This window comes from Typopeltis vanoorti, chromosome 11 (genome assembly GCF_054136105.1).
Source record: "Typopeltis vanoorti isolate ZY-2024b chromosome 11, IOZ_Tvanoo_1.0, whole genome shotgun sequence".
NCBI lineage: Eukaryota > Metazoa > Arthropoda > Arachnida > Uropygi > Thelyphonidae > Typopeltis > Typopeltis vanoorti.
In genome coordinates, this window is record NC_143559.1 from 26,959,891 (window position 1) to 26,974,792 (window position 14,902).

Consider the following 14,902-nt stretch of genomic DNA (forward strand, 5'->3'; position numbering starts at 1 on the left):
GACTCATCAGCCGCTTGTCTCTTATCATTTGCGACATTTACTCATAAGTCTTATCGACTTCGTCAACGAGCTCGTGCAATGAAATAGTATTATTGTCTCTTTCCCACGGTTCGGATCTTGATATGGACGATGTCGGGGTAAGCAAATCTCCAAAGATACCACAGTTCAGCAGGCTTGGCTCTTGCTCCGCAGGTACATGTATTTCAGTTCAACTACACTAAAATAAATATGATTATTGTTCATTACTTAGTCGTTCAGTGGTGCACCGGGAATTGTTATCGTTGCAACACATACGAGAATTGCTATCATGACACATGCAGTGTCTAAATGTTTTCTGTTCTATATCATCGGTTTTATTATATTATTTAGTATTTCGCTAACATTTGTCTTTGCACATAAATTCATATTTTTGTCAGTTATTAGATATTTTCGCATTCCTTTCTTGGCATTCTGCTGAGTTAGATGCCCAAAATATCTAACACGTTAGGTTTTCACTGTAGTATCTCATATTTATTGATGATAAAATAATCCCCTTTCCAATTAGTTAAGTTGTTTTGAATAACGACCGAAGCAAATATTATCTGTGTGTTATATCTGTTAAGTAGGTGGGTTCTTTTAGCCAGTTTGTCTTTTTTGGTGGAATGAAAACTGGAGTTTCTAGGAAGGAAAAAAAAGCCCTGCCACCAGTAAATTCCTGTAAAGAAATCAAATCATATGTACTCACTTTTTTAATCAGATTAAAATAAATCGAACATCTCTTGAAATTAACGGTGAAAGGTTTGCATGTTACTGTATAGGATTTAAGTATACTCATCCCTCCTTACAACTCCCAGGCACAGAGTGAAAGTAAATAGTTCTGCAAATTTGAGTCTGTATTTGTGTCTCAAATATATAGTCTTGGTTGTAAGAGTGGCTATTAATCCCCGCTGGTCGGTTTATAAAAGAATACTCTAACTCAGTGGTTCCCTAACTTTTATACTTTATCCCCCTTAAAATATACTATAAATAAATTTGTGCATGGGAATAAATTTCATGCACCAGAACAAGTTCAAATAAATAGATGTGTATGAAAAATTGCTTAAGTCTGCTCACTTCCATATATATGAAATTATACATATTTTTAAAATACTAAACTAAATATAAAATTTTCAAATATAAAGATTTGGTTTCCTGTATGTTATCAGCGAATTTAAATTTTAAAAATAATTTCATGTGCTTAATGTATTGTCGTATGCATGCTAAAACGGCTCTCAGTTTGAATTCTACAGTACTGTATGCATATCTCAAAGAAACAACGGAATTTAGAAATGTTCTTCATATGGTGTTTGGGAGAAAAAAAAGTGTTTAATATCAAAAAACATGTCCCCCCCCCCAGAAAACTCCCGCTCCTTGTAAGAGAGTTCTTCCCTTCCAACTTTGGGAATCTATGGTGCAAAACAGGCAAATTGGCTAGTTTACTGACATAATACCGTGGCCTCATATCCTTAGTTACTTCGGCTAATTGCGACCCTACATCCAATTATCCAATTAACGAATAATTTTTCGCCATCTGCGACATGTCTTGTAAAGTATATCAATCTGAAAATTTTGTGAATCTGCATTAAAAGTTAATAAAGGTAAATGTTGCTTATTACTTTTTATATGCGAACGACTCTTTTCACAAGAGTCAGATTTGATCTCAAATAACAGATGCTGCCCTTCATGTACTGCTAGAAATTAACAGAAATCTTTCCGTTTTGAAATGCACGTATTAATATTGTCTGTATACTTTTATGTAGCTGACAATCTTTGTTCCCTTACATAACAAAGGTTGGACGACGCCATTGGAATATTTTATCTCAATATGCGAGACGTATTACCGACTGTTTTCATTTGAGATGTTCAAAGTTAAGAAGCGCAAATCATTTGACTCAGGGTAAATCTAAACAGGACAGAATCCTAATAAAATATATCGGTAGCCTGACTTAAATTTGTCTTTATTTATGGAGGTAACAACTCGGCCTCACCACAGTGGTTAGCGTATCCGCTCTCCAGCAAAAGGCTGCGGGTTCGAATCCCGGCGTGGGCATGATTGTCTGTGGAAATACTAGTGGTGGTCGGCAGTAGATGGCGTTGGTATAATTTCGGTCAAGAGGTGGATTGGTGGAGACAGAGTTGTAAAGCAGGCGCCCTCTCTCGATGAGTCTTTGGACTCCCTGGAGGTGTCAAAGAATAATAATAATAAACATTGTTGAATTTTTATGCATTTCTCAGCTCATTTTGATGGATTTTGTCATGACTACAAGGTTGCTACTATACAGGAATGTTTTTACTTTACTTCATTTATATTATGTGAGCAGCAGTTTGGTTTAGTAATAATTTTTTTTAATGATAATCCCATACACGAGAGGTTTGTGCAAAGTATAGTACGTTAGTACCGCGAATGAATTGTATTCCCTTAAGAACGTTTCCAGAGGCAGTAATAGAAAGAATAAACGAGGGGGAAAAGTTTGCTCTGTGAGTTTGGAGTTCAATTCTGAAAGGATGTTGAGTAGTTGCTGCATGGGATTTAACATGATGCCACTTCAAATGAACGTCATGGATTCACTTCTGGGTAAGTAGAGTGAACAGAAAATATTCCCCAGTTACACTAATTTGAAAATTATAGAAGACGAAATGAACAGATCCTTTATAAACAGGGATGCCTATGCTACAGATCATTAAATAAATATATGTCCATTATAATCATATAGCTTATAATGGACATGTTAAAAGAGAAATGAATAGTATACATTGAATTACTCCCTTGAAATAAGTGTTGTGCTAGATTTTTCATAGTATAATCTTTGTCAATATTCACAATTAAATGATGCCAGGGAATAAAGAAACAAACCCATGAGTCTGTTACTCCCTTAACTTCCAAATGACGATATTTACTGGTATGACATTTCAGACGTAATTATACACATTACAAAGATAGTATGCGCGATATGAAATAAAAACAGACAAAAATCAATAGTTGTTGGGGGGGGGGACACTTCTACATCCTTTTTTTTTGTGGATTGATAAAATGACATTTATACAATTAATCATATAGAACTGCATTCTGTAAAATTGACTTTTAAACCAATCTTGAATACCATTGAATTCTATAATGATTTCAGTAAGAATTCCTTGCGAAATTTCATCAAACTGTTTAAGAGATGGAATGCTAAGAGAGGTGAACGCACACGGCTGCTTTTCCGTTAGGCACTGTGCTACCACTACCAGCTTCGTGGTTTTTAAAAAATCATTATTTAGATAACGCCTATTTTTATAAATAACATGGTCTAGTTATCTCCTTCCTTCCTTCCCAGTCATATATCTTGTACTTATTGTATTGTGCAATACGAATATATAAATGTTATGTATTCTCGCAGTATTATATTCTGATGCAGCTAATTAAATTTAGCATGTTGATGGGCCTCTGTATGTTCCACCATCTTATTCAGCTGTAAAGTGTTATTTAGCTTTCAATTTTAAATGCCGGACGATCTTTGTCTACTTCTCTCCCAGTCATCTTATGATGACTATCCCGCTTACTGCAAGCCTGAATTCGCTTGAATAAAATACCATGCTTGGCCTCTATAGCAGGATTTCTGGATTATCCTTAGCGGACAGTTAGGCAATAGAATCATTGTTAATCTTTAGCCATTCAAGTACATCAGGTTTGTAGGGAACCTTTAGAGGCATCTCCCAGATGTAGAAACAATATTATGTGGTATTGATGCGAAGTGCTCACAAGTAAATCGCGCCGGTCACTAAAACTTCCATCCGTGTAAATCGTGCCGAAGTTTGGATACATATGCAAATGATATGTTTTGATAACGTCATCAGAACTCTGTAAGGAATTATGCTTAATTATACAAAATAATTCATTATAAATTGGGGGGGGGACGTTAATGTTAGCATCCTTTTGAAAATTCGTTTTTTTTTTTTTTTTTTCTTCTTCTAATCCGGCGAAATAATCAAATCAATCGGAGTTCTGGCCTCATATCCTTAGCTGTTTAATAATTTCAACCAGTCAGAACTGCTAATATTGGCACTCCGTGAAAATGGCTTGATACGCTATTGATGGCAATTTTATTTTAAATTTTCCATCCTAAGAAAGAAATACTATAACATTGAAACCGTTTTCCTCCGTTTCCATTATGGTAAACGGGGAGCTAATACGATAATCTGGAAACTAATCTAGAGAAAGACTAAACATGGAACTGTTTGAAGCTACTTCAAGACTCCAATAAGCAGGACGTTGGTCTCATATCGGACAATAAAATTCATCCATTCCCAATCTTAAAGCCACACAAACATCCTTACCCAGGGTGGTATCCGAACCCGCAACCTGCTGTTTGGGTATCGGATACGCCAACCACTTGACAAGTGGGTCGGCAAATTAAACAATTTATTAATAATCTGCTAATTATATGAATATTTACATAAAGCAAACAGAAAGATAAAATCAGCAATAATATAAATTCCTAAGCACCATAAATGTATTCAGAATTATAAACTATGACTATAATATAACAAATTATAAATACTATACGCACGTCATTCATTAAGAAATACAATTCCACTACTAATATAAATGCACGAAATATAAAAGAAAGAATATCCAAATATTAAAATTTAATCGAACATTAAATTATGGGTATCAGTATGCCCTTACACATTTCACTTTTTGCTGCCTCCGTTTTCATGTGGGGCGGTAAGCCTGAATACAGCCACGCATATTTTAGTTCGAAATCCCATTATTGTTCCTTGGTTTGCAATTCTGATTGGTAATATCTGTATCACGATTAAAATGTTGTGTTGAATGAGTCTTTTAACGGCAACCCATAAATATATGTTTGGATGTAATTATAAAAACTTGAGAAACCGTTGTGCCCTATGCAAAAGTGTGTAAGGATGAGTATGATTTAATATATACATATAATATTGCCCCCTCTCCTGAGAAAATGAAACAAGGTTCAGCCAGAAGATGGTGTGCTTTAGAAAATTGCTTCACTTTGAACTATTTCTTCCAGTTAATGTTTCGCTTAAATCGGAGTGCAGTAACCTCTGATATATTACTTTCCTTCGCACAGATTTTCTTCTTTGCTGGGAAAGGCCGTCGTATCTGGCACAATCGATATTGCTCCGTTTCATAGATTTAGTGGTTGGTGGTGAAGAACGATCTCAGTATGGATTATGCCTTGATGCATTAGCAGGTGAGACCCAACAAGCTAAACACTGTCTTCATGCTAGACGTTTTGAAATTAAAAGAAAATCTCATATATTTTTCAGAGAGAACTAAGCGTGCTTCTTTGTAGATTTAAAAAAAATCTGCTATCTTATGAAAAGCTCTTCTAGAATCGTATAAAGTTCATTATAGTTTTCAATTATAAGTAATTATAAAAAACATTTTATAATTGAATTTTTAATTCACTGAATATGAATTACAGTATTTAAATTATAACTTTCAGTATTATGAATTGTAATTATATTTTCTAATTAATAAAGGGAGAGTTAAAGACAACTTCTATGGGGTAAACTGAAAAAATTAGGGAACTTTTGCTCCTTAGAGATGTCACGAGCACGAGCTTCTTCAGACTTCCCTTTGTATTTGTTCAATGGTGGATGATATTAATCAAACAGATTTTTTGGATATACTCTCGATCTTATATTAGTTGGGAGTTTTCCATTGGGGCTGAAGTTAACTGATAACGGAATTCTCCATTATTTTAAGGAGGGTTTCTTTATCTTCTTATTATGAAGATCGAGTAATTTATGTGCTCTCGGATGGATATTCACTCGTCGTAAAAGAGTACAAAAATATAACACAAAATATATGTGAACTGTGGAGCATGGGTGTTAATCGAAATTATTGTAATTTCTTTCTGTCGAAAATATTTCAAAAGAGGACATTACGTAGACCTTCAGTGCAGAAATTAGAAGAAAAATATAAAAATTAAAAACAGCAACGTTAACTTTGTAGATAATAATGTAGAACCATCAGCAGTAATTTCTGTTCAATCATCAGTGGTGGACAGAAGTTGCCTTTAGTGAACAGATTTTGTCCTTTTCAACTTTTGGGATTCGGTACAGTTATATACAAACGAAGGAGACACGGTTATTACTCGTTCAAGTAAGATTTACATGCCCTTTCGACATTTAGGGAATAAAATCGCCGTGTTACACAATTCTCATGTTAGCAACTCTTAAGTGTTATATCATGCTTCTCTAAACTCGGTTTATTGCATAGTTGATGCGTGTGTGCGCCGATTATCATGACCGAGTTTGTTTCATCCGTACAATGATTCAGTTATTCACTTAAAATTAAGAAATACAAGAACTTCAAAGAAAATATTTTAGTATAAAGAACTACCAAAAGAGGGCGCAGCATGAAGAGAAAAAAAGTCAGTTTGACTTTTTTTCTTTCTTTTTTTTTTTTTTTTCTTACCCTGACATCCCTAGAAATTTAGTGTGTTATTGTATTTTCCTAGTAACGTGTTCCATCCCTCATTACTGGATTAAGCCTACTGCAACTTCCTGATTTTTCTTTGTATCTACCCACCACAACAATTGCTATACCGCTGCTTATTTGGTTTCCCAAAATTCCGCCGCGGATATGCATCAGTTGGCGTACTTCCCTTCCCCCACCATTCCATTTAACTAGCCATCTCGACTTCCGGCTGGGAAGAAATGGCCCGTAAGTAGTGGATTCTCCTAGCAACATGTAGGATGTCTGTATATATAACAAGAGGCTACTGACCTAAGATGTTCTGCTTCTGGAAAACTCAACTACTGACTATTTACTTTCGATAGTAGTTGTTACTCTTCTTCAGACACCGTGGGAGTTGTTGTTCCTCGACCATAACAAATGTATTGACAGTAAACAGAAAGTACAAGTGGAAAAGAAAAAAGAAGTAGGACTTCTCTGAAAGCAGGAAAAAAAGATCCTCGTTACATGCTTTAGTTAAGGTTCTGTTCCCTTAATTTGCTACTGCTTCATAGCCTCGAGCGATTGTCAACCTCTTTCTTGAACGTGTTTAGTATTCCTGTAGTCTAATTTGATATCGTTAGTTTTCTTCTTCAGAATCATCAGACCTTTCCCGCTCTAGTTTGTCCCACTTTTTCCTTCTGCCGGTGAGCAACTGTTTGCTATTAATTCCTTCTGTTAACATTTCCTTCTCGTCTGTTCAAGATTCCAAATCTTTTTATCCTGTCAACACTGTCTGCACGATAGTAAATTAAAACTGGATGCTTCTTTTCCGCGTCATGTTTTTTTCAGACTGTTTGATGATATCAGGCTATTTAGTGAAATAAACAGTGTTTCAAAATTAAATCAAGACTTTTAGTATTCCAGAATTATTCTTTAGAGAAGTATTTATTTAATGAACATGAATTTATTATATTTAAATTATACGTCATCTCTTAGATGTCAACAGGATTCTAATATTTATTCTTCATCAGCAGTCCTATTGAAATAATTACGCGTATTCATTTTAGTAGTTTCATTCATAATAAAAAGTGAGGCGTTGCTAGTGGAATTTTAATATGATTTAAAGCATCGAATCCGCATGCCTGTCCTTTTCTTTACTTTCCAGTTGTTTTCTTTTTGTTTCGGAATTAAATTGCACTTGTATAAGTTGTATAAATAGAACACGCCTTAAGTGATATTCACATTAATAAGCATGCCAGTTGGCAAGGAAACAGATGCTAATAAATGAAATATGGAAATTATTCAAAATATTAATAAAAAAAAAATTTCTCGGTAGCATTCTTGTTCAGTGACGTCATTCATTGGGAGGGCCATTGAACCTGGAGCCATTTTTAGATGCGTTTCGCAAAATGTATGATTTGTTCTTGTCTACCCCCCCCCTCTCTCTCTCTCTCTCTCTCTCTCTCTCTCTCTCTCAGTTCATACGCATGCTCTTCCTCAACATTGGCAACACATTTCATTGATATTTGAGCTCTTCAGCAAGATTCGCTTCCCGACTATCCCAAATGTGGTTTGAATCAGACCATTGCCAGAACGATTCGAATCTGATAGTGATGAATTCGAATAATAAGAAAACTGGTTTATGTACTATTGAGAGTTTTATTGTGATTTCAAGTATCTTTTTCTATCATTTAGAATCGTTTTCTACTGAAATACTGAGTGTACTTATCTTTTTATCACTTTTTATTAGCGAAATCTATGAGTGCTTTGCAAAGAGTTATTGAATTTGTCATTAAAAACAGTGACTCATAGATGAAGTGTGGCCGTATATACTGTAATAATTTATATATAAAAAATTACAAAGTAAATAACAAGGCGGAATCGAGTTTCGGCATTAAAATCAAACTCTTCGCAATTCAACTTCAATTACGGATCTTCACATCTCTCTGAAGAAACAATAATTTTTATCGTAAACAGGTGGAATAAGTGATCAAGTGGAGTATTTTTTATGTTACACAATTCGGAAACTCTACTCGGGAGACTTGTTCTGCTCTGGAGATCATTTCATTAAAAATATTTTCAAGAGCAGAATTTCTCTATTCAGAGTTTCCAATAAATTGGATAATAAAAATCATCTGCCACTCAAAGAATTCGCAACCATTCATGCCAGGGGCATTTGAATCTTTAGGTTAGAGAGCAGAAACTGTCCACTCAGCCAGCCACTGCTGGCATACAACTTAATTGCTTTTAGAGTGCACTGCAGAGAAGTTAAGCAGATAAAGTATCATTCTTGGCAAATGACTCAGTATTAAGTTTATCTTTTCCAGTCCTGTTGGCGAATAGTTTAAAACCTATAATATATCAGTACCTGATTGAACCATGAGTTAGATGGGAACTCTGATTTGAAAGCCAAACATAGATGTTTGTCTTATATGACTTAAAGCTTCCATTAAGTAAGGTGATAGTATCAGCATACAATCATAAATCACCCTCATTACATTGGGGGAGGCGGGGTTGCGGGAGAGGATGAAAATCGTTAAGCGCTTAGATTTTTGAATTGAACAGGCAAGGTTTTCCAGTGCTGCTAAAGCGTTTTACGATATCAGTGCCGCTGTGAAATTTGAACTCGCAACATGTCAGTAGCAAAAGGGAAAACTTTCCTCCGCCACCGTCGTCAAATACAGTTTCTTAATCCTCGTCATTTTTACAGATTTCGGCTGATTCCGGACTCTAGTGGTTTAATATAGCTCAAAGTTCTTTATAGTTTTTTTTATGCTTAATGATTTTATCAAATGTTTATATACACAACATATGAGGAAGATTGGTGTCTATTATTTATGTAAAGTGTTTGGGTAATCAATTATTGGATTCGTTTCGTAAAATACAGACATTTATTAAAATTTGTTTTTGTTGGAATTATTCATGTCGATTTTATTTTAAATCAGACCGATTGCAGTAACAAAACTTTGGTGAAACAGCACGAAACGATACTGTGATAATGAAATCTACTCAACGATGTCTGATTTTATTTGTAAATAGAATACAGCCATATAGTCGAGATTCTATTTTATATAAATGTGCCCGTTTGTCATTAATAAAAATACATTTAGCACATGAACACAAATTTCCTTTAATAACTTGTAATGTACAGTTAAAAAATAATAATAATAAGGATGTTAAATGGCAGTTTGACAAACTGCATCCTCAAGCCAGTTTGGTACATTTTGAAAATTCCAACTCAAAGCAATTGAAAATAACTAATACTCAAGAAATTAAATGTAGACAAGCATAAAAATGAATTGTTTCTCAATAGCATTCTTGTATATTGATACATTCGTTAGCACAGTATTTAATGAATTTCATTGCCCGCTTATTTGGAAGCCTGAAAAAGCTTGAAAAAGTTCCATGTTTGGTCTCTAGAACAGGGTTTCCTGATTATAAATAAAAATATAAAAATTAATTTGAAAATAAAATAGAAAAAAATCCTTATTCCATCGTCGGTACGAATATACTATAAGTTTACAAAACTAGTAATTTAAATTTTGATACTATTACTGACTAATTTGTAATAAATTATACCAAAATCGTAATACATTGTGATTTTTTTTAAAAAAGCAATCCTTACGTGGAGTTTTTGTGAGTTACAGATTTAAATTCAGAGTGTGGATGTGGATTCATCATAAATTGACAGTACAAATAAGTTGAATCTGGTCATTCTTTTTCAGTGCTAAAGTGTGGAGTTGACAGCTCAAGTTGTCTTTCCTACCCACTTGTTACATCAACATATTGCAAATTTTCTTCAGTATCATATTATGTGTTTTATATTGCGTGATATACACAAAACATGCATAGTTTTGTGTATATACCTAGATGTCAGTAAGTATCAACGAAACTAATCGGTTTAATACGCTTAATCTTTTAAGTATTGTTAAAAAAATGTCCAACGTGAATTTAAACCTACATATTCTTCCATTTTCATGGTAACCGTTACTTAATTAAACCCATAGATGTCAATTCTGTTTCAATAGTGCATATAGTGCTGAGCTTTTTTTAGTGGAAAACATTACAGAGAAAGGGATCAATCATCTACATGATGGATAGAGTTGATATCCTATATAATGAAAGGAGATTAACTTCCAGATTATGATTATTTTTGTTCTGGGAAAAAAAAAAGAAAAGAAAGAGAGCCTAATGATCTAACTTCAAACCTCAGTGGCGAAGTAAGCCTTATGAAAGGATGGGAAATTAGATCGAAACACACAGTTAAGGGATGTCAAGTTGATAGATGTAACGAGTGATGAATGAAGCCAGAATCTAGATCAATGGAGACGGTACTTGCACAGCGACTCATCTAATAAACACCTCTCTTCGGATCGCACAGTTGACTTCACGTGTCATTAGTAAAGTGCATCCATGTTCATATGAGGCTACTGCTTTTAGAGAAGTATCACAGAAAAGCTTCGAGGAATTTTTTATCAGTTCTAGACGCAAAAAGATTAGCATCTTCAACTGTTAGATGATCACCGGATTAGTGATAACATCGCAAATCGTAAAAGCATCGCATCGCAAAAGTGATAACATCGTTAACATAGCTATTAAACTAAAAACAGTTCCAAAACAATCACTAGAAATAATTATCTTCTTCTTCTCTCTTCCATCATCTATTTGGATGATGATGATAAGGCCAAATGAACTCTTTCCACTTCTGTCTGTTCCTGGAGAGTCCGAACAATTCTGTCCAGTTTGGTGTCGCTTGTTGTGATTTGGTTTTCAGGTCCTTTTTTATTTTGTCTATCCCCGAAATAATTATCAAATAGGTAAAAATAACCGCATTTGATTTAGTTATCGTAATCTTTCCTTTATTTTTAACTACTGTATTCCGCTTACATTGCGATAAAGAATTCAGAGGATTTATTTAAACTGCTATTTGAGGCAATTATAGATTTAGCTAAAACTTAGCTATGGAATCACAGTAGGGAAAGAAGTAATGAACCTTTCTCTGTCTCCTCCTCCAATATGTAGAAGTAGATAATCCTACATCTGTATGTCAAGTAAATTTACTTCTCCCTTCCCACAAGGAAACCTCCCCCCCACACACCCCTACAGCTACTTACTTTACGTACACAAGTTGCAGAAAAGGCCCATTAGCTTTGTTCATTTGTCCATTGCGCGTTACGAAACAGGGCAACTGGCACAGCAACGCCCTCTTTTGACGGTTGGTTACCCTCGAATGCCCTTGACCTTCACTTTGGCAAGATGTATCCTTGACGAGCCTGGTGGGTCGTACCTACTGAAAGTTTCGCCATCAGGTGTAGGTGGTAGCATCCTACAAAACCCCTTTTAACGACAATTAAATGGGGTCTTGTAGGATTAACGATATACACTGACCAGCTGGTTGTTGCGTTGTATTGAATTTAAAACTTTGATTAACTAAGAAAAATAGACGAGAACAGTGACATTCTTCAGGGTGATTTGATTCATGCCGACATGTTGTGAAGCGTTACAAACAGACCAAGAAAAAAAAATATAATAATGAATGAATGACTCACTTCTCCGTAGCGCACTACAAAAACGTATGTTAGTTGCTACCTATTGTATGAATTAAGACACGCATCGGTGAACGTGGCTCAGAACTGTTGTCGTGCGAATTTAATTGTTTAAAAAAAGATTTCCTGCATGTTCGCTACATTTTCGTAAACCTTAAAATTTCCAATTTCAAAATATTTAAAATGTTTTCATATCGTGTTGAAGCTTGTAAGAGTAGCTTGAAAATATTAGAAGTGAGAACTTATTCCCTGAGTATTTTTACTCAGTTCTGTCTGCGACTTGACAGTTATTTAATTAACAGTACACTATATAAAATACAAAGTAGATATCGGGGGGGGGAAGAAAAATTAATCATCTGGTTTATCATCATATTTCACCTTTTTGCAACTAAAGTTATAATCTCATTTGGGATAAGTGGTTGTTCAATGGGACCAATATTACAACAGTAAAAAGTAGAAACTAGATTAGTTTCTACTTTTTATTATTTTATTTTTGTGTTTGTGTGAATAGATTGTGTACAGTATAGATCTTATGATATCAGTAATAAAAGAGTAAAATTCAACTTCTCTCTCAATAGAAGATTCAACTTCAACTTTTCAGCTTCTTGATGTATTATTGTTTAAGAGATCTTGACTGAAACTTAAACTCAGAAATTAACTTCTATCTACATTGGACGGTTTGATGTAAATAATACAAAAGCGACTATTCAATTTATAAGAGTTTTCCTTTAGCAAAAACTAATTTATATATTATCTTCAATTAACATTGTCTTGTCTAATTCGAAGCAATGTAATTTTTGTGCGATTTTACTACTGTCGTTATTTTCGGTGATTTTTTAGCCTTTTCCCAAATAATACAAATTATAAACATAGTACTGTTCTTTTATCGCTAAAGCTGCAAACAGTGCTTTTATAACAAATAACTTATAAATAAATAAACAAATAAATATTTTGCTCAAATATTTTGATTTGTTGGTTGGAAAATATATTTTTATACAAATGTAATGTCATTGTAAGCTAAGAAAGATGTTTTTTGGAATCACGATGTAGTTAACTTGTCTTCAATGAGCAGTGTGGTGAATTGTTTATTTGACAACCATTTTATTTATTTGACAGAGTGATTATTAACGAGACTACATTTTAGTGCAAGAAGTTTTTTTAAAAAAAATTAAGTGCGCTAATTAGTAGATGGCGTTCAGTATTGCATTCAGTGCTGTAAGATAATTAACATACCTTACAAATTGGTTCTTCGCTCGAAAATCACAGTATTGAAGTAACTGTTTAAACTGCAATTCCACTTTATTAAAGTAATTTAACGAGATTTCTAAATAACGTAATAATATTCAAAAGAAGATAAATGCAAACAGAAAACGACCAAGTAAAGAATCTCCTATTGCGGTATATTATTGTAGGAGTGTGGTAACTGAAGTTAAATTGCATATGTGCATTAAAATAGCTGTACTTAAATACAGACCAAAAATTAGTTCGTTGATGTTAATTGTTATGAATGCACGAACTTAATGAAATTATCTAACAGCTTGTATTAATTTTTTTGCAAAATATTACAGCCATTTGAGGGGATCATCGATGCAGAGATAGATCTCAAAAATGTTTTTTTTTTTTTTAAATTCTCCCTGCAGTGATATTTTTGGAGGGAAAAAAAACTTACAAAGATGTTATAGCAAGCAATGTAGTCTGCTTGCTTGTTGTGACATCTTCGTTACCTGTCTCCACTCCTATGGAAGGCCTTCGTACTGAGCCTAATATTTTGCCAGAAATCAAGTTGCTTAAACAGTTTTCATTAAATAATATCAAACTGGTATAAATGTAAGTAATAAACTGCCTCGAACAGAACCACTTCATTGCTGATTAAATATTGTGGCGAAATGAAGCATGAACTTGCCTCTAAATCTCATGGCAGTGAGTTATTCATGATAATGAAGACAAAATAAGGAAAACATAAAGCACAGTTGTCACACCTTGTTAACATTTCCTTTCTTTCCTTCGTTTATTTTTACATTGTTTTATTTTTTTTGTGAAAATCCCATCCGCGAAGGGTTGTAAATCTATACCACAATTAGTATTGTGGGTAGCCTAAGGATTGATAATATGAATCCTTGCCTATAAAGTTTGCACGTTGTACTACATGAAGCTGCTTTAGCAAGAGATAGCGGTCTCACATATTCATCTACCATTTCGACACCCTTCTGTTCATGCTGCAGTGCAGGGGTTCTCAACCTTTTCCAGGCGTACCACTATATTTAATTCAAGATATTAGATGTACCAGTAAGGCAGTGACTCACGTATCAGTGGTACGCGTACCATAGGTTGAGAATCCCTGCTACAATGGAATTGAAACTCCACGGTTTGCAGGTTATAAAAAGAAAGAGAAAAGAAAGACACTGTTCACTTAGTCCACCAGGCAGATCAATCCGTTATGGTTCCTGTGCATTTGGCACTGAAGCACTACTTCCCAGGCCTAAATGGAACAAATATCAAATTACACATTAAACTAAGCAGTGACATCATATCCATGCTTTTTTCTCTTTCAAGATCACTGGGATCTTCTTGAGAGTCTGTAATGACTTCTCTGGTCAAATGGAAAAGAGAACTGTCGATGGAATGCCACGAGGAACATTTTTGAATTTTCTGGGAGATTTCATGCGGTATTAAATATTAGATTTAATACCGCATAATTGGACGTATTAACCCGTAGGTTCCATCAAAAAAAAAAAAAAGTCAGTCAGTATTGAATATTGTCTGGAAAGACAGTTCGAATTCCGTCTAGGACGCGAATAACCTTTTACTACAGTTTTTTTTTTTTTTTTTTTTTTTTAAATCTGTAGAAGAATTAATCGGTTTCATTCTGATGTAGCAGGGTTCCTCTCTCTCGGAAACTCGAGTTTTTCGTACC